Source organism: Archocentrus centrarchus, chromosome 16 (assembly GCF_007364275.1).
Source record: "Archocentrus centrarchus isolate MPI-CPG fArcCen1 chromosome 16, fArcCen1, whole genome shotgun sequence".
In the NCBI taxonomy this organism is placed as follows: Eukaryota; Metazoa; Chordata; class Actinopteri; order Cichliformes; family Cichlidae; genus Archocentrus; species Archocentrus centrarchus.
Window position 1 is genome coordinate 9,012,795 of NC_044361.1, and position 21,161 is coordinate 9,033,955.

Below are 21,161 nucleotides of genomic sequence, written 5' to 3' on the forward strand. Positions count from 1 at the left end.
CACACACACACACACACACACACACACACACACACACACACACACACACACACACACGTATTGTTTCTAGCTTCTGTCAATATTGTGTTTATTTATATATCTTTAGCACGCAGCAGATTCAATTTTTAGGTCACCAAAAGGTATTTAACATCGATATTTAAATATATTTTTATAGCAGCAACATAAAACATCCAGCTACTCACGTATGACTTCAACACTGCGGAACATTTCAAAATCACATCAACGAGCAAGGTGCTGATGTAATCCATTTAAATGAAAAACTATAGATGTCTGAAGGTGCTGTGTCTGTTCCAGCATGAGTAGATACAACAAAATATATATTTATGAAAAATCAACCAAAAGTAGATTAAGAAAGCTACAACTTTTTTCCCCTTAAAATACATTAAAAAAAATACTCAACCTGCCAGGTCAAATATAAACTTAGCACAAAAGTAAGGAAATTTGTATTTGGTCAGTTATTTCTTTGGTGTAATGATGTTTCTTGGCAACAAATCTTACATCATTGGAAAACCTGTTTATGGTTTATAAATGGTGCCACATTTATAAGGAAAATGCATTTGTGGGTTTCTCCCATAAAAAAAACACATGCCAACTGTTCTCTGTCAATGCCAAACAGCTTATTCTGTCGTTGACTCTGGTTTAGTGTCGTTTATTGGATGAGAAGATTGCTGGTTGGCAGTGTGTGACCAGCATGAGGAGGAGGTGCCAGGCTGTGTATGGTTCTTCCACATGCTGCTGAGGTTGCTGTTTGTTAAATGAAGAAATTGTTAAATTCACAATATGTCTTGTTTCTTCAGACTTCAATCCAATCGAGTGTTCTAAAAATCACACTTTCCCTCCAATAAACACTTTGATTACATTCTCATATCGAATGAGAATTTATTTACTAAGAGTCCCACAATGTTAGATCCCCTTCAAAGACAGTTTCAGCTACACTGGCTAAGAGCAGCACTTACAACAACTGTAGCAATTACCAATTAGGTCCTCGAAATCCTCAGCAACTCACCTCAGCATCGCTGTCATCAGACAGAAGTGAGCTGCTGTCACTCATCGACCCGTATCCGATTCCATTCCCAAAGTTTTGCAGCCTTCTCCTGAGTAAATATATGTTGTGCTGCGTTTGAAATACCCTTAATGTTTTTTGGCATCAGTTTCGGGTTTGGACGAGCTTTTTCAACCAGCAAGTTTTTGCAGCCTCCTGGTTTGTTCTCTGTGAATATGGTATGCACTGCAGGCTTGATACTGCAGATGCGTCAATACGTCATCAACGTGGAATTTTTGTAGCAAACGGCTCTCTTCAGATGAGCAAAATTGCTTGTAAACAATTTAAAATGATACAAAGATGGTTGAAATTTTTGTAAATCATCTATATCAAACTAATACATAACCTAAGTAACCCAAAAGCCAGTAAAAAGAAGTGGTGTGCTTCTCCTTTAATCCTGTTTGCCATAATCATGTTACAAGCACTCTGTTTGTGGCCTCAGTGACCTATGGAGATTGATTGCAGTATTGATGTGACTCTTCCGCTACTGATCAATGTGTTGTGATGTTGATCTGTGGGCTCAGGTTGGTAGTAAAGGTCAGAGGTGAAAGATAGTTGTCAATTAGAGCTAATAGAGATGAAAAAAAAAATCTCTTTGTTCCTCTTCCTGGCATTTTTCTTTTCTCCTGTTCTGCTCACTTCTTTTCCTACTTCTCCTCTCTTCTTTCCTCCATGTTTGAAGGTGCTACATAAAGAGAAAAGTGTATTTTCATTGCAAATGTGTCTTACATTCACTTTCACAAAGGAAATTACATATTTTACTTTCAATACTTATTGTGTATGCAAGTGGAGTCCTGGACTCCACTATCAGCTTTGGATGATTCACTGTTAAAAAAAAATCCTTTATTTTTAAAAAATCCTTTTTTTTGTCTTAAAGTGGTCTTGGTGCAGCCTCTGAGTTTGTTCACTGTCTGGAAAAAAAATGCTACTTTAGCTCTTTTTTCTTTCTATGATGTCAACTTCTGCCTGATTGGCTGCCCTTCTTGAACAGAATTTTTGAAAAGCACATGGGCGGGGCTTTTGCGCTCACAGCCAGGACTGCGTGTCTGAGATGACCACATCCTCTCTCTGACATCATAGAGAGCCGAGATAAAAAAAAGTGGTCACAAACTGAGCATTTAGAAATGTTTGAAGCCTAAGATTTTAGTTCACAGGGATTACTCTGACCTCATTATTTGAAACTTTGGTCACATTTAAAATGAGCATTCACCATTGCACCAGCTTACTCATGACAGAAAATAAGACAAAGCATAACAGGTCCCCTTAAATGAGCTTTACAACTGTAACTCTTCAGATTTTACTTGAATCAAGAGGACAAATATATTTCAAATATTAAGACTTTTAATCCAGCGTTCAAACAATCAGTGCTGAAAGCACCCAACTGCACAACAAAACATATTGTGTTATGCCAGGCCTTATCCCAGGGTAGTCATTACTATGTAATAATATTCATGAGCTGGGCCTGCCATACGGCTGTGAGAGTGTTGTATGTGTTTCATGCTATAGATCCAGCCAGCACCTCCTCAGGGCCATTTGGTTGAGGCCTAATGACCGAGGCCGAGCTAATCCCCTGGAGGGACGCGCACCGCAGTCTCATTTGTAAGGAGAAAGCTCTGATGATGGCTTTGAAGGAATGTCACACCGGTGTCTCGCTTTATGTTGCCTCTGGTTACCCCTAACCCCATCCACAAACACACACACACACACACACACACACACACACACACACACACACACACACACACACACACACACCCTCGCAGCCTGCCCTGCAGACATACAGACAGACAAATACAGAGAAGAACATCTTACTCTCGCTCCTTCTGTGTATTTGCATCTGTACACATTCATAGATAACAACACACACATATGCAGTAGGGCCCTCACAGTAGGGGCCGCGGTAATAGGCACCCTGCCATCTGGAGATCCCGTCCAGGGAGCCGTAAACAATAGAGGCCACTCAATATGGCACAAGACATCATCATTGTACATGAATGCATGCGTGTGTGTGTGTGTTGTTAATATAACAGGGGAAATGACGGGATCTTCCCCACCTAAACCAATGTTTTCTCACCCCCTGCATCCACCCTGAGGCTGTCAGGTGCTGCTGCTATCAATGGGGCGATAGGCCCATACATTCTGAATAATGTAAAACCTCATTTATTCACTACTTAAAAGATGGACTGTGTCTCCATGTGTATGGAACATCTGTTGTTTATTAAGTCAACTTTCTGGAAGGATTTCTTCTTTTTTGGTGAAACTGAGGCACATTCTGTTTACATCTCATATCTATGCCAGTTTGTTTGTCTGTTTTGCTTCTTTTTTTTTTCAATAAAAAAAAAAAAGTACCCACTCAAGAGTGCTGCACTTGCAACCATGGTAGCCACTAATTGGAACAAAAGAAGCCTACTGCTGCAAAAGACCAACACAGAAGAGAGCCAGATGCAGACTCAATCAGTTCTACATGGAAAACCAACCTGTAAATATACATGGCTCTCTGCTGTGTATTAAAGATATTTAGAAAGTTTTTCGTCTTTAAAATTGTGTTTTGCCATTTTATCCCAGAATAGGATAACAGGAGGTATTTCCTACTAATTTCCTTATCAAATCTAATGTTCAGTGACACAATCAACTGTGCAATAGTGCGGCCATGCTCTGGCACCATCCCGCACATTCGACAAAAGCAGCGTCTCTTTGTAATTTCAGAATCAAAGTGGAATCTTTTTGGTGATTTTCTTTAAGGTGCAGAATACTAATAACCATTTATCCTTTGTCCCTGTTCTATATAGCCCCTATGAAAAAATAATTGTCATAACCCCCCCCCCTCCCTCTTTCCCCCGAGCCTTTTATGAAAATCAGATCTAGAGAGCGCCTAATTAGGCGTGATTCACGGTAAAGGAAGGGGAAAGAGAGGAATGTGAATAAATTGAGACCAGGAGGAGGAGAGAAAGGAGCGACAGACTGGTGATTAATGTGAAGGCTGTGATGCACGTCAACGGGGAGACAAATGAAAGGACGGGGAGAGGTTTTCTTAGCGAGGAAAAAGACGATGCAGCATAGGAACATTTGAGCCTCTTAAACACAGTTACACACAACACTGATATTAAGCGTACATCAATAAGTGCGTTTTCATGATTGAGATAAGCAAGATTATTGTCAGTTTACAATAATTTGTTGTGACCATTTGGTCAAATATGTCTATGATTTTTCTGTTTTAATTGAAATAATCTTGCAAAGCTTGAAAATGTCATATTATTAAGTAATTAATCAACATGAAGGCAAAAGATGAGAGGAATGTTTAAAGCAATGACTCAGATTATATGTGCGGCAACATATATATTTTTTCTAATTTTTAAAGTCAAAAATACTATTTTAATAATAATAATAATACTAATAATAATGAGCCCACACATTGTCTCTGGGTCCACACCTGGTGAGCTCTGAACTCTGGGTTATATTTTGCAGCATCCAGTCCTGGGTACATTGAAGACACTCCATTATAAATGAAAGTTCTGCATCATCTAAAAATGTGTAAGTACAATCAGGAAAGTGCACACAAGTATTACAATTAAGCAGCACTTTACTGCAGTAGTGCTGCCCCTATCTGAGGGAGAGCAAATCACAGGTGGTTTTGTTAAATCAATACTCCAATCCCCCCAAATATTAACAATGCACCTAAGCTGAAATAATAGCAATAAATTGGTTGCAGAATCTTTTTTTTTTTTTTTTACCAAAATATTTTTATTGTGAATTTTCACTTTGTAAACACAATCATGTACAGTCTGAACAAGCTTCTGTAATAATTACTACATGTTGTTAACATAGAACTATAAGCCCATTTACGACTAAAACTAATCCAAGTCGGAGAAAAGAAAAACAAAGTAAAAAGGCGAATAAACCAAAATTAAACCAAAATAAACAAACAAACCAAAATAAAAAAACAAACAACACAGCTTCTCAAAACGACAGGGGTAATTGAGCATTATCAAGCAAATTAGATACAAATGTACATGTCTATTCAGCATAACATACTGCAGGTTCCAGCAAATAAAGAGTCCAACAAGCCCTCTGACAGGTCCAAGTTCTTAATGAAATTTATGAAAAGACCCCAAATCTTCTCAAAAAGATATTGTTTGAATTTCCTAATACAGTATGTACAATTCTTTCCAGTGGCAAATTAGACGACATCTGCTTTAACCACTGGGAGGCGCTGGGTCTGTTGACATTCTTCCAAGCCAAAGCTATACATTTTTTTGCAGATAACAGGCTTATATCTATAAAGGTACATTCTGTTTTATTAAAATTGTGCTTCTCAGGTTATATAGCTAATAGAAACAATTTAGGATCCAGTGTAATTTGCTTTGAGAGAATTTTTTCAATTATATCTCTTACCTCCTTCCAAAATATATTAATTTGTCTAGATTCCCACATGCAGTGTATTTAAGTCCCTTTAGAATTGCACTTTACACAAAGATCTGGGATGTTGTTAATGTACTTACTTAAATGTACAGGTGTAACATACACGCGCATTAGCCCTTTAAATTGTAGTATTATAAGATGGTTGTTTATGGACATTGTTTGGACTTTAGCGCAGGCCCGTTCCCAATCCTGTTCACTGATAGCTGATGACAAGTCCACATTCCAGTTCATGAGCTTATTACTTGAATTCTCTGGTGAATTAGAGATCAGCACTTTATAAACGTCTGAAATAATGCCCTTTCTTGATTTGTTCCTAGTCATTAATTTTTCTAGTCGCGTAAGGGGAGGCTTGTTAAGATTGCTGTGATTTGCTTTGACAAAACTTCTCAGTTGAAGAAATTTAAAGTAATGCCTTTTGTCAAGCCTAAACTTGAATTGTAACTCTCCAAAGGACAAAAGTATATCAGAATTTGATGGGTAAAGGTCACCAATCCTCTTTAATCCTAGCAATGCCCATAGCTTGAAAGTGCCATCTGCCCTTCCTGGAGTAAACCACTGATTGCCCCATGTTGGGTTAAATTGTGACAAGCTGTTTGGCTGCAGAATCATTTTGACTTTGACTTCTCAGCGCACAAAAAGTATTCGTTTTATCTCTGCTTGTATTTACTCTTGAATGGTTGAATTTAGAATGCATTGTTTTATACAAGTGTAAAAAAGTAGAATAGCATTGTAAGTATGGCATGGCAGGATGATAAAATACACATATAATACAATGCAATACAAATGTGATCTTTGCTATAACTCTGAATTATGTCTGGCCTGTTTTATTCATGTTTTTACCTCACAGCTCACTGTCTGAGGAAACAGCCAGAGCATGCTGGGAAGGCTGTTTAAAATGTGTGTTACACGCTGCATCAGAGGACTAACTGCTGAGTGGTTACCAAGCCAGGCTGTGTGTGTTGAGTTGTTCTGAAGCTGACCAGTTGAATACTTAATGACTGTAAATGTCTTGATGAGGTAAGTGAGAGAGCTGGTTGTTGCTTAATTTCCAAGCCAGGGTTGGCATCAAGTTGCTCCATCTGAGCCCCGCCGAATCAAAGTCATCCACTTACTAAGCTGCTGCATCGACTGACTGAACAACTGGCTGGTTTGCTGGCTGGCTGCAGCTCCTTCAGCAATCAGCAGCGCTCCTCTGGTTTGGCTGCTGTACTAATTGATGGAGGAAACGCGGGAGTCCTCGCCCCAGCACTAATAGGAGGCTCACTCTTTCTCTGAGTCACCTCATTATAAAGCACAGAATGTGGGAAGGTCAGGGGAAGTATTGCACGGGAACTATTGCTGCCTCTATATCACTTCTCAGTAGGAATCAGGTGCTTCTGATGTAGCATTTTTAGAGCAAATTGTGGCTCATAAGTTGTATGTGAATGACAGACGTTGTGCAGTTGTTGGTTTAGCCCATGCTGTTACTGTGTCCCAGTGGCATGGCGGAAACTGGCGGGACTGGGAAACATCCCCGCGGGCTGGTAATGTTAGCAGCTGAATGCACTGGGCTGTGCTGACAGTTTCAGGCTGTTTTTGCATTCATAGACACAGACACCCATCAGGTTGTAATCATATCTGCAGCAGGAGGAAAAAGTCCCACCTTGACCTGACCTGTTAAAAGATAGTGAGTATCCCGCTGAATCACAATGGTGGGAAGAAAATAGAAAAAAAGATGCAAAGCTATGGATTAAGCAAATCCTGGATGCAGCCAAGAGTATTAATGCTTCACAGGGATTCTGTGGCTGGGAGCAGTGCAAGTGTAAATTCATTAGTCAGAAAACTAGTGCTGTGGCAGAAATTAGCATTTGAAGTTGGAAATGTGTAAAAACAGCACTGTCCCCAGTACTACTACTACTACTACTACTACTACTAGTAATAATAAAGGCCGGAGGACCCAAAAATGTTGGGACACTATAAATGTAAATAATAACATGTCTGTTTTTTTCATTGACAAATTAATTTAAAAAAAAAGTTATATAATGGTAAAAAAAAATCACCCAGTGTAACATCTCATAACTAATTAGCATAATTGGTGACACAGTTGGGTATGAAAAGAGCATCTCAGAGAGGCTGAGTCTTTTAAAAGTAAAGCTGCGGAGAGTTTAACCACTCTGTGAAGGATCGTGTTTGCAAACAGTTCAATAATCTCACAATAAAATTCTATTGCAAATTCTATCATATGCAGAATTTTATATCATTAAAATATTTAGAGAATCCACAATGCAAGGGACAAGAATCAAAGCCAGTAATGATGGACGCACACAGTACGCAGAAGCTACGCATCTGTGAAGGCACCATTAATGCTGAACTACTGTCAGGTTTGGAGCAACACGTGCTGCCATCCATACCGTCCATCAGGAACGTGCTTATTGCACCAAAACAATGTTAAACTGCATTCTGTGTAGCAAAAGGGCCCAGATGTTTATTTATGCATTTTTACTAAGATTCTTCCTGTGAACACCTAAATATGGAAGCTACTGCATAAACTTTTCACAGGTGAAAAAAAGCAGTGGAGTTGTAAACATGTTTTTAAAAAAACGAACAAAATACAAAATTTGGTATGTACAAAATACATTTATACATACCAAAATATATGAATTCATTCTTCTTTTTGCAATGCCCCTCTTTTGATTAAGCAAATCGCTGTTTATGAATGATTTATTTAATTCTTTCAAATGAGAAATTCTACTGTTGTTTTGTAGTAGGTTCATATACTGTACTTTCCATGCTTTGTGTACAACAATGCCATTTAAGTGACTGTGATAGTACCAAGATATGCTTATAGATTTAATAGTGCCAGTGTCTCACTGAGTTTAAGCCATTAGCCATGGTTCTGTGAGGTTATTATCATTAAAGAGAGGAATATTAAATCAGGGAAAAATAGGCCTGAAACAGCTGCTGCAGAAAACATGTGAGAGACCATGTAAGATTTCAAGTTATGTTTTCAGAAGCTTCATTTTATTTGTCAGCTGAGTGCTGTGTGTTTGATTGTGACTGCCCCACTGATGATACCATAACGGCAGTTTTCAGATCTTCGCCACAGCGACTCACTGCATTCATTCCTTTTCTGTACTTTGGAGGTCACATTCACTGCTCCTGTCTGCCGTGCATAATACCCACAATGCCTCTCGTTTCCACGATCCACAGCAGAGTTCGGCCGAGCGCGTTCATTAAGCGTGAGCCTCTTCAGCCATCAGCTCCGGGGAGTGATCAGTGTTCCTTTTCTAGGTCACCGATTATGCGATGCGCCGAGCCACTGGGAGCCCCCTCATATTCCTCTTCTCCCACCGCAGGAGAAGCCAGCCACATCTCCAATTAAAGCGCGCTCCACCGGCACACCCATCCGCCATCGGATCTGGAGCAGTCATCTCGCATTCAGATGTCTTCCCTCACACTCCGTATCCAGAGTCCCTGAAGATGCCAGGGAGAGACAAGGAAAGATTGTTTCCTGATTGCCGGCAAGAGGAAAAGGGGGGGAAGGTTTTTGAAATATTTAGCAGCAATGCGGCCTCGCTGCAATGAGGAGATTTTGTTTTGTTTTATATTTGATGCCGGTAAACTTCAGAGGTACACGGCTCTTCCATTTAAATCACAGAGATGTCACAGTCAATGAGAATTCACCATGACTCCAAGCATGACTTTTTCAATGCCGGGGAAAGACGGAGAATGTTGACATGGCATCTGCTCACGAGGGAGAGCTCTAATTTATGCAGCAAGTGGCAGTTTAATTTAAGGAGCAGAGCTTTGAAACTTTTAAAAATCAGTAGATCAGGATTTGCACAATGATGCTGTTTGCAGGATCATAAAGGTTGCCACATGGCTCACCAGACCTTTTCAGTAAAAACACCTTAACAGATTTATTGTTCATATTGGAAATAAAAACATTTGGTTCTTTTTTTGTTGATGTGCATATAAATAGCAGAACAAACTTTGAATTCTATTCTAATTCTTCCTTAAATGTGCAACAAAATACTAACATATTAGCCTAATTATACCCTTTTGTTGCTCTCCAACATCTCCTTAGATAAAGTTCTAGCTGCATACCTGCATGAAGTTCACCAGCTTCTGGTCTATAACTTCTGGTGTTGCTCTTCCAGAGAGCAGTGAAGGTGAATTACAACAATAAAGCTGTTGGCTGTAAAATGAAATCAACAAGCTGAAAGATATTACATAAAGTTCTATAGTGATAAGGTGAGCTTTTACATTTCACTTAACTGGTACTCTTTTAATAAAATTATGTTAGTAGAACAGCTTCAAATCATCTTTTGCTGATGCAAGAAGACTTTTGCTACATTTCAGCTTCAAAGCTTCCTACACACTGCTGGTCAAGGCTGAATTACCTGCCCAGGGGCCCCACATCTTCACAGTTTATCAATTCCCACTGGTTTGTGCATTTTTATTAGTTATAAATGTGTTTAGTTAAATAGGTTAAATCCACAATTTAAGTTCAATCTCAAGTGAGGTTAGTCCTGTATTATTAGGTAATTATTGAAGCCCTTTCTAAGTAGAGTTGTAAAAACATATTAGGTATTGCTTCATCAGAGGAGGCCTGGCTGCAAAATGTAATGGTAGCTAGAAGGCAACACATGGGGGATAATTGGGGTCTACAGTAAATTTTCACCCTGGGGCCCCTACAAAGCTTAATCTAGCCAAGTTGCCAGGAATTCAATTCTGGGTTGTAAATCTTTTATTTCTTTCTCTGCTTTTGGCTCTAAAGAAATGCTTCCTATTTTAATGGAATAAAACTTTAAAATGTCCACTAGGAACTGCAGATTACCCCCCCCAGACTGCAGCCCCAAGAACCAATAGAAAGAACACAAGCTCAGAGTGAGCTAAAACCCTGCATGGTACCTTTAGACAAACACTGAGCATAGCGTTGATTCATACAGGCTAGAAAGAGAAGCTTAGCGCAGTCCAGGAAGTGCAGACACTGTGTGTCGGGCCACAGCAGGGCACAGGCCACAGTGTTTGTATTGCCAAGTTGTGCTGAAGTCGGAGGAATAGCTGGTGCAACTGCTTCCTCAGTGTTTCAGTTTAGATTTGGACAACCATCTCTAAGCAGAAGATTTCTAGTTTTTGCTTTTCATTAGTTTAATTCTTTTCTTAGCTTCAGTGTTTCTTCAGTTTGGCTAACTAATCTGCACTGTAAATATGGCACAGTAATCCATGGCTGTGAAGACAAAGGGAAATATGAAGAAGACTGGACTGTTGAACTGTTCAAACGCCATTTATTTCTGCCGCTGCTGCTCAGCTACCCCTCAGAGTCAGCACAGAGTGCATTCACAGCCACAGACAGTAGGAAAGATGGACGCGCGCACTATGCTTGCTGGAAGAGGAGAGTGTGTGGCAGTGTGTACCTGTTTGTTTACACCCTCCCCCTCAATACAGGGCCTTCCACAGCTGATAGGTGACCTATGCTAGGCTGACTCACCAAACTGAGGTGTTTTTAACTAAAGAACATTTTAAAACTGGCTGCACTCTGAAATCATCATCACAGAAAACTCATGCATTTTCATAAGGAATCAAACCTTGTATCGAACAGGATTAATAGTCTGTATTTTGTCTGTCAGTGCTGAAAGCGCACTGTAAGAATTCAAATTGAAATCAACCTTGAGAACAGAGCGCAGCCCTGGGAAAGTTGTGAAACAAGAATGTCTAGAGCTCCACTGTTGCCTCAAGAAGTAGAGTCTCTATCCTCTCTTCACCTCAGCTCACCTGCAGGAACAGATGTCTCTCCTACACACCATTTGGAGTGGGCCACTTCTTCTTTTTTTTGTTTTTTTAAAAGTTTTAAATCACCTAATTGTTATTCATTCTGGAACGGCTTCAGATGTTTGCTCAGCTTCAATTCACTCAAACTAGCTCCACTCCAAAAAGTTGACTCAACACTGTTTGACAAGGCCTGTGGCAAACTCTCTCCTTTGAGTTTACATAGTGTTAAAGCCACACAGGGAAACCACTGTCTGTACTGACTTCATCACTAAAGCTCTATTTTACAGTCACACCTGGCCTTTGGGTCATAACAGTAATGCATTGTTTACAAAGAATTAATTAACGGTATTGTGTATGACTTGCAAGAAAAACACGTTGAGTTTTACCTATTCAGTTATACAAATCTGAAAGGAAGGAATATAAAACAACAAAAGGCATAAATAAGATTGCTGTTTTACATGTTATACATTTTGTTTGAATAAAATAAACACAATTAATGAATTTTTTTTTTTCTGCCATCAAACACTTTTATTGCTATTATAGAAATATCTCAGCATGGTATCATGTCAACTGCTTTGGGCCAATTATGCACAAGAATTAAACCAAACAAACAAAACACCCACACTGGAAACTGAACCCAGAAATGCAAGCGCCTTTTAATAATGTAGACCTTTAAGAACCCTACACACCACAACATGTTATAACTGCGGCCCAAACAGCCTGAATCCCCGTCTCTCCTATTAGAGAGGCTGCACGGCTGTGGCAGCAGCAGAGATGAAGGGCCATCAGGGGAATTCATCCATCCATTCATCCATCCTGCCGCATTAGGGCGAGGCTGTTTTTACTAACAGCCTCTGAGGCAAGAGCAGGGGTTTCTCATCTAAATATTAATAATGCCTTGCTGGTGCATCCACACATATATTAAAAAAACAAAAACAAAACAATAGCGGGTAAGTATGAAAGGGGAAAATCTAATTTTAAAAAAGCTGGGTAATAACTTCAGCGTTCTGCTATCATCCTAATGTGACGGCGTCTGCCATGACGGCTCAGAGCAGGTCTGTAACAGATGAATAGGACGCCGGGAGGAGTGCCCTGTCACAGGCTGAATGGACTGAGAGTGAGAGCAACCTTGCATTCACAACCACTTACGATAAGCATGGCATTGTATGAGCAGACTGATTTGTTTTGAAAAAACTTTATGTCCCTAAACCTAGATAATGGCTTTTCCCATTTAGGAGCCATGCATTATGCTAATATGATACACATATATCTGGCATTTACTTGAAGTGTTTGTCTTTGTACTTGACTGTAGATATGCATGTGCCAGGTTGTGTACGTGGGTGTTTTTGTGTGTGTGCGTGTGTGTGTAGGTTGCATGCCCAGTTTCACTCTTGTTTTTGGGCCATTGATAATTCTTCCATTTACTAACTGGAAAATAGCTAATTAAAACCCACTTCAGCTAACAGGCTGTCTGGGACAGCGCTAATGTCGCTGTGTGCTAATGTCTGCTTGCCATTTCCGCTCCCCTACACCGTAATCAGAGTGTTACCCACCTTCCCTCGCTGCACGTAATGATTCAGATGCAGAGAATACTGCACTGTGAGTGCATGCAGTAATAGAGAGATTAGTGTTACTGTATTTTTTGCCATCACCTGCTATTTCATTACAGTCACAGAGTTCTTTAGCATTTAGGCAAGAATGTTTGTATAAGGAATGCATATGGGCACTTTACAAAATTAGCTTATTTCTTATTTGTCTGTTCTGATGAATCTAATTAAAAGACCTCTGCAAGCACAGTAACCCCAAAAGACTTTATGCTTTATGAGGCTTTTTACCTTTAAATATGGGGAGGAAAAAAAGAAAGAAAGAAAGAAAGAAAGAAAGAAAGAAAGAAAGAAAGAAAGAAAGAAAGAAAGAAAAAGAAAGAAAGAAAGAAAGAAAGAAAGAAAGAAAGAAAGAAAGAAAGAAAGAAAGAAAGAAAGAAGAAAGAAAGAAAGAAAGAAAGAAAGAAAGAAAGAAAGAAAAGTAATATGGCATGGCAAAATAGCACCAGGTCAGTCTGTGTTAATGTGCCTTGGAATAAGTGGAATAAAGGATTTCTGATTCTGTGAATTTTAGGAATACTTGGGTAATTTGTACAAGTCTGTTAATGCAAAATACATCTCCAGGGTCACAAGGTGATTGACAGGATATGAAACAGACCTCGCTATTTCTGTTATGCATTGCCTCATTTATCATTTTTCTTTTTCCTTGTGAAATACTAGCTATTTTACCTTCTCCCGTCCACATTAGGGACCAAATCTAAGACACGGGCAGACGGTGCTTTATATCAAGCTTAAATAAAAACTGAACAATGTACTAGAGGCAGAGTTTTAAATTGTATTCACATAAAGGAAGGACCCTACATATCTGATGATGCAAGTCAGTAGCACAGTTACGAATACAGTTCCAGCTTGATGTATTTATTTTAAGCTCCAAACCTCTGTATTGTTTTGCTTTTCTTCAAGCTGTTAAAAGCCTTTACATTGAAAGAAAATAACCTCAGCTGCAGCCCTTAATAATCTATTTATTGTTCCATTGATAGTATAATCTTATTCTCCAAGACTTTACAGGTAAAGAATGCTGGCTTCTTAATTATACATATTTTATTTGTTGGTATAATAATACTATCACATCATTTAAGTGTTGAATACAGCCGCTATGTTAACTGTGAACATTTTACTGTGAGAAACATATGGTATCCTGCTAATTTCCTTAAGAGAGGGAAAGCAGTGTCTCCACACAGCCAGCTTGATTTAACTCTGCAAATCCTCATTAAAGAAAAACCTGCATGAACATCCATGAATGCAACAGCTAAGAGAATAGATAATTTGTTTCAAAAGTCAGGTATTGTTGTCTGGCATTTCTCTGTTATCATGCCTCAGGCCCCCAGAGGCTGTGAGAGGAAATGCACAGAGCCTGTGCTGCTTTTGTTAATTAAAGCTGTCAATCAAGAATCTGAGTATTTCTTTTCTTTTTTTTTTTTCTATTTTTCTCTCTCTGGATGTGTTTGTGTCACTCAGATCAAAGCCGTGATGAAAACAGAAGCCCATTTCTTCAAGTAAACAAGAGAATTTTTCATGTCTATTTAATGCAGCACTCTTTAATGCAAACTTTTGGTGTGTTCAAAGTTTTTTTTTTTTTTTTTTTTTCCGCTGCAATATTTCTTCATCTTTTATTCATCTCTTTTCTCTCAGTAGGTTCAGCCACTAGCAAAAACATTCGGGTTCATTACAAAGTGCTCGTAGCACAAAGGAAGATTGTTTTCTTTGCTCCTAAAGACTTGAGAAAGTTATTTGAAATCTGAAACATTAGCCAATATAATCCCTTTTAACTCAAAATTAGATTTATTCTGAAGGTGATTTTGAATAACTCATTTTCATTCCAAATAACTTTCATCATTCTACCTCAAACGCGGTCCACGTCTGCGTGTGAATATCAGGCTTCTCCTCCGTGATTCTCTCACAGCATTAATGTGAAACTGCAAACAGTCTCAGTGTTGAATCTACCAGCACAGATAGAAAAATGACTACTATGTGTCAACAAAGCAGGACTCGCCTTGACAGTCAAGGTAATAAACAGAACAAATATTAGACACCTATATTTGGAGTGAACGTAATGCAAAAGAGATGAAGAAAGGCCTTCAGGTGAAAAGTGGCTTTGTGTAGACACTATAAATCTATAAATGCGTGTGAAGATGTTTATATATGCACTTCTTATGCCTATATTTGTTTAGATTTGGGAAGTCATTGTGCATTATGCACTGGCATGGCAGCTTGCTGTATGTATCGAAATATTGATGAAATAATAATTCTAAAGAAGAGAAAATTACCAAGATTTGTCGAGATGTCAGGAGTGATTTAAAAAGTTGTGCGTTAAAGCACAGGAAGAGATCAGAGACGAAGTGGGTTTCTGTGCCTCTTACACTGGCGTGTATCAGAATTCCCAGGTGACAGCCTGCCTGTGGGTGGAGCCCAGCAGGTTTGTGTCTGTTTAAGTGGAGGTATATAATTTCCATTCACCCAGTCAGAGGCAGGGAGGGATTCACGCAGACCCCAGTGAAGCAGCTGCTATTGATTGGCTGTGGACCTCATTGTCTGTGTGATCCCTGCTGCATCTAACAGGATCCAAATGGAGTCGAGCTGACCATTATGGTGTTCTGATGGATGTATCTGCTCAATGGAAATACTGTAAAACATGCAGAATTAACTGTGAATGTGTGCTGTGTGTATAAAGTGCAAAAACGCCTAACCAAACCAAACTGAATAATAAATAGATGTAGACACACACACACACACACGCACAGAGGAACATATATTTCGACGAACAGGCAGATTAAATAGTTGTCATTTCCTGTTAGTGAACCATTCCACTTAGCTGCTGACGAATGGTGGTGCTTCATATCAGTTATTATTTTTGTTTTTGTTTGTTTTTGCAGAGAGCTGGAAAGAGGCTCACAAATAACAGCTTCCATTTGTTCCTCGTCCTTGTAGGTGTCTTCAAATGAAGATGGTATCCAATGGACTCTGTGGAATGCTGAGACTGCTGAAAATGTTGTTGCAGACCTTCCACACACTTGTCAGGGTAATCAGGTTTGATTACAGCTGTACAACACCAAAGGGACAATTTAGCAGGAATAAACATATGAGAAAAGTGGGTGGAGCACCTTTTACTCCTGTACAGCCCTGGGTCCAAGATGACCACTGATCAATGCTTCACAGGGATTTAGAGATCAGTTCCATTTCAGTATGTAGATACAAGCCAGCTCATAAAGTGGATATCTGACTTGCTGCTTCATCTTGTCCATGTAACAGGGATGTCCTGATTTACTGGTATTAAACACAACAATTAAAAATGAAAAATTCATATTGTGTCAAAAACATACATGCGATGTTATTGCAAGCAATCTAGCAGCATGAAGTCATGCTTGCAGATTCCCTTTCTGGTTTCTCGTGGCTAAAGGATCTCAGATTGGTAAGGAAATAGAGTTCACTCATCCCCCTCTTGTATACAGCTTATGCATTGGTCTTCCAGTTGACTGTGTCCACTGTGGATGCTCAGGTACTTGTACTCCTCCCTCAACACTCTGTCCCAGGATGGACACGTCATCTTCCTTCTGAAGTTGATCACCATTTCTCTGGCGTTATTAACACTCATAAGGAAATTATTTCTCCCAGACCACTTCTCCTCCTGTCCATCACCAAATGAGATGGAGCACCGCCCAGTCTCACATACTGTAGTCTATCAGGGGTTAGTAATCCATGAGATGGTGGATGTTTACTGACATTTGCTGTCACTTCCCTCTCAGCAGCAGTGGCTGAATTGTGTTAAATGCACTTGAGAAATCAAAGAAAATTATCCTCGCTGTGCAGCTGTGACAATCTAGAAGGAAGTAAACTTTCTGCAGCAGGTAGATGATTGCATCATCCACTTCTAGATTTTTTCTACCTGAAAAATGTTGATACCACAGATTAAACAAAAGTCGTTTTGACCCGTGGCCTTAAGTGGACCACAGCACCGTCATCACATGTGATGCGAGGGCAAAAGGTCTATAGTCATTAAGCTCTGATGGTGCAACTTCTTTGGTACAGGAACTAGATAGGATTTTTTTCATAACACCAGGGTCTTCCCCTGCTTCAGACTTAAATCTAGCTAGCCAACTAGCACAGGTCCTTAGAACCTTGAGGCTGATGCCATTGGAGCCAGTAGCCTTGCTCTGGTGTACTTTCTCCAACAGTCACCTAAAGCCCTGATTATACTCCACTGCAGACATGGAAATGGACAAGGAGAGCTGGATTCCTGACGGTCGAGTAGCCATTCCTGTTATACTTTGACGTTTGCTTGAAGTCTGTGGTGTATGAGTAAGTGTAATGTAAAATTTTCACAGCTAATTCCCCAAGGTGACAAAAGACAGGCAGCCGTGGATGTCCGCACAGACCCTCATGTTCCCAATCTAATGACAAAATTTACGTCACTCTGAGACAAGCTTACCCTAGCGGACTCGTGGACATGGATAGTATAATCGAAGCTTAATCTGGCCAGAAGTCACACTCAAGCAGGGGATGTTTATGAGGTGTGTAGGAAGTGTGGGTTGGTGGGGTGGAGTTTGTCAGTGATTTTCTTCATACCCTTGTGTTATTCTGCTCAAGTTTGGCCTCTATCTTCCTCCTGTAGGAGTCCTTGCAAACTACACTGCAGCCTCAGCTTACCCCCACATCCTGGCTGAATAAAGTAAGCTTCTGTTGCTGAAGCTGCTTCTCTCACACATAGAGAAAGCCTTACAATAACAAACCTGCCAAGGTTAACTGAGTCCCTCACACAGGTGCAGTTTAGACTGTTGTTACACTGCTGAATGGAATTCGGCACACAGCCAAACTGTTGAGGACCTAATTCTTAATTATCACTGAGCACTTTGAAATCTGACAAACAGAAATTCTAGTATGGAACACACTAATCAACACGGGAAAGATGGAATTAGAGGCTCGTGAGAGAAAGTGTCATGGTCCTGGGCCGTCTGCCCAGCGTTTTGTGTTTAGTTTTATTTTCCCTGAGTTTGTTATTTCCCAGTTTGTTTTGATACTTTTGTTCCCTTTGTCCCTGTCTCCCCTGCTTCCATGGTCTTGTCTGTTTTGTCATTTTGTCTTGACCCTGACCTCCTGTGTTTTCATGTTGAGTTTTATTCCTAGTGTTGTGACTAGTCTGCATCTCTGTCCCATGTCTGTGCGCCAGTCCCCCGTATGTAGTCTGCGTGTATCTTGGTTAGTCACTTCCTGTTTTACTTTGCCAGTCTTGTGTTCCCTGAGCTTTGTGTTTAGTTTTGCTTCCCTTATGTTGTTAGTCTCATTTGCGCTTTGAGTGCTCATACTGAGTAGAAAAGCGCTATACTGTATAAGAGCTAGTCCATTTACCATTTGCTTCACCTGTTGTGCCCTGCTGTTTCCTCTTGCCCTGATTACCTATTGTGTATTTAAGCCCTCAGTTTTCATCTGCCCTTTGTCGCGTTGTCATCATTGCTCCCTATTCTGTGTGTCTCCCTGTTCCTCCCCAGTTTCGGTCTAGCTTCTGTCCCAGTGTAGGTTTGTTTTTGTTTTCTGTCTCATCATCATAATAAACCACTTTAAGTTCACCCTCTGCTGAGTCCTGCATTTTGGGTCTAACCCCTCCAGCCACACAGCCTGACATGACAGAACAATGCAACCATTATAAAGACCCCGCGGACTCAGACCTGTGGGAACGGCAGCGAGTGGTACAGGCTTACCTGCAGGAAGAGGTGAGGTTTAAGCCGTGGCTCACCCCAGAGCGTGAGTCACGGTTCCAGGGCACTCGTCTCGCCCTGGGAGGTCCTGGCTGGGTAAAGGAACCTCAGCATCAGCGCTCGCCACGCTCTCCTCCTCTGCAGCCTCAGCTCCGCTCATTAGCCTCGCCACAGCAGCTGTGTGATGCGACAGCCGCACAGCAGCCACCCGAGCCTCGGGAGATTCGGCTCGGTGGCTTTTCGATATCACCGGACCCACCACCTTCGGCTGTGTCTCTTGCCAGCTCCGCTCCCCTTTCAAAACCTGCAGCGGGGGCGCGAAGGCGAAGCTCTCGGCGCCGCAAAAACAAGACGGAGCCAGCAGCCACGGACAATTTAACATTGGATTCTCCTCTCCTGCAGCTTCCTGCCACATCAAACTCCTCCTCTGAATCTGTCCCTCCATACCCCGGCTTTTCATACGCGTCTCACATCGTTAACCACACTGCTTCACCCTCCTTGACAGCCAGGTCAGACATTTGTGACAAGCTTAGCTTAGCAGTCAGCGTTGCTCCCCTTAGTTTCCCCGCAGTCAGCGCCCCCAGTGTCAGCTTCCCCGCAGTCAGCGCCCCTAGTGTCAGCTTCCCTGCAGTCAGCACCCCTAGTGTCAGCTTCCCTGCAGTCAGCTTCCACACCGTCTCCATTATCTGCACCTAGGTTATCCCCCAAGCCACCCATCTGTTCAATAAAGCAGCTGTGTGCCCTGCACTGCAGTCCCATCCTGCGCATCCGGGGCCTCGCCTGGTGGGCCCCGTTCATCCCAAGGGTCTGGCTCAGTCTGAGCCGCGTCTGCAGCCCAAGGGTCACGCTCAGTCCGAGCGTCTGGCTCAGTCCAAGCGTCTGGCTCAGTCCAAGCCTCTTGTTTCATCTCACCGCCAGAGCCGCGGTCGGCCTCCTGCCTTGTCTCCTCGTCTCCACCGGAGCAGCGGTCGGCCTCCTGTCTCGTCTCCTCGTTGCCGCCGCTGCCGCGGTCGGCCTCCTGTCTTGTCTCCTCGTCGCCGCCGCTGCCGGTGCCGCAGTCGGCCTCCTGCCTCGTCTCCACCGGAGCAGCGGTCGACCTCCTGCCTCGTCTCCTCGTCTCCACCGGAGCAGCGGTCGGCCTCCTGTCTCATCTCCTCGTCTCCACCGGAGCAGCGGTTGGCCTCCTGTCTCGTCTCCTCGTTGCCGCCGCTGCCGCGGTCGGCCTCCTGTCTCGTCTCCTCGTTGCCGCCGCTGCCGCGGTCGGCCTCCTGTCTCGTCTCCTCGCCGCCGCTGGGAGCGCGGTCGGCCTCCCGTCTCGTCTCCTTGTCGCTGCCGCTGGGAGCGCGGTCGGCCGCCCAACTGGTTTGGACTCTACTTTTTGGCCCCTTGGCCTTGGCGGCCCCCTGAACTGTTGGACTATTTTTCCCCTGCCGTTTGCTGTTTTTGTTTTTGTCGTAGCTCCTGAACTGTTCCTTGTTTTGACCCCCTGTTTTTGGACGTTGGAGCTCTCCGGCCTTGTGCCATCGCTTTTCGTTTCATCCTGTTGCTTTTGTTTCTTGCCCCTGTGTTTTGTTCCTGTTTTTGAACTGTTTGTCGGCCTTATGCCTTCGTTTTTGTTTTGTTCTGTTGCTTTTTATTGCTGACCCTATGCCCCTGTGCTGGTCCCTGTGCTTCCTTGTGTTTTTGTGTTTTGTTTCCGTTTTTTGAACTTTGTCCCGGCCTTGCGCCCCTGCTTTTGTTTTGTTCTACCCCTGTGATTTTTGTTTTTGCTCCCTGCCTGGTTTTGTTTTTTTGGTCCCTCTGTCCTGGTCCCCTGCCTCCCTCCCTGGTCTGGTTTTGTTTCTTGTTTTGGCCGTTGGGGGCCGGCCTTTGGGGGGGGGGGGGGGGTGCTGTCATGGTCCTGGGCCGTCTGCCCAGCGTTTTGTGTTTAGTTTTATTTTCCCTGAGTTTTGTTATTTCCCAGTTTGTTTTGATACTTTTGTTCCCTTTGTCCCTGTCTCCCCTGCTTCCATGGTCTTGTCTGTTTTGTCATTTTGTCTTGACCCTGACCTCCTGTGTTTTCATGTTGAGTTTTATTCCTAGTGTTGTGACTAGTCTGCATCTCTGTCTCATGTCTGTGTGCCAGTCCCCCGTATATAGTCTGCGTGTATCTTGGTTAGTCACTTCCTGTTTTACTTTGTCAGTCTTGTGTTCCCTGAGCTTTGTGTTTAGTTTTGCTTCCCTTATGTTGTTAGTCTCATTTGCTTCACCTGTTGTGCCCTGCTGTTTCCTCTTGCCCTGATTACCTATTGTGTATTTAAGCCCTCAGTTTTCATCTGCCCTTTGTCGCTTTGTCATCATTGCTCCCTATTCTGTGTGTCTCCCTGTTCCTCCCCAGTTTCGGTCTAGCTTCTGTCCCACTGTAGGTTTGTTTTTGTTTTCTGTCTCATCATCATAATAAACCACTTTAAGTTCACCCTCTGCTGAGTCCTGCATTTTGGGTCTAACCCCTCCAGCCACACAGCCCGACATGACAGAAAATGGGAAATGTGGACAGTGATGGACATCATGTATGGCCTCTGTGGTCGCAGCTTTTCTACAGCAGCCATCCTGAAACAAATGATTCTTGACCAGAAACTAATCATGACTGGA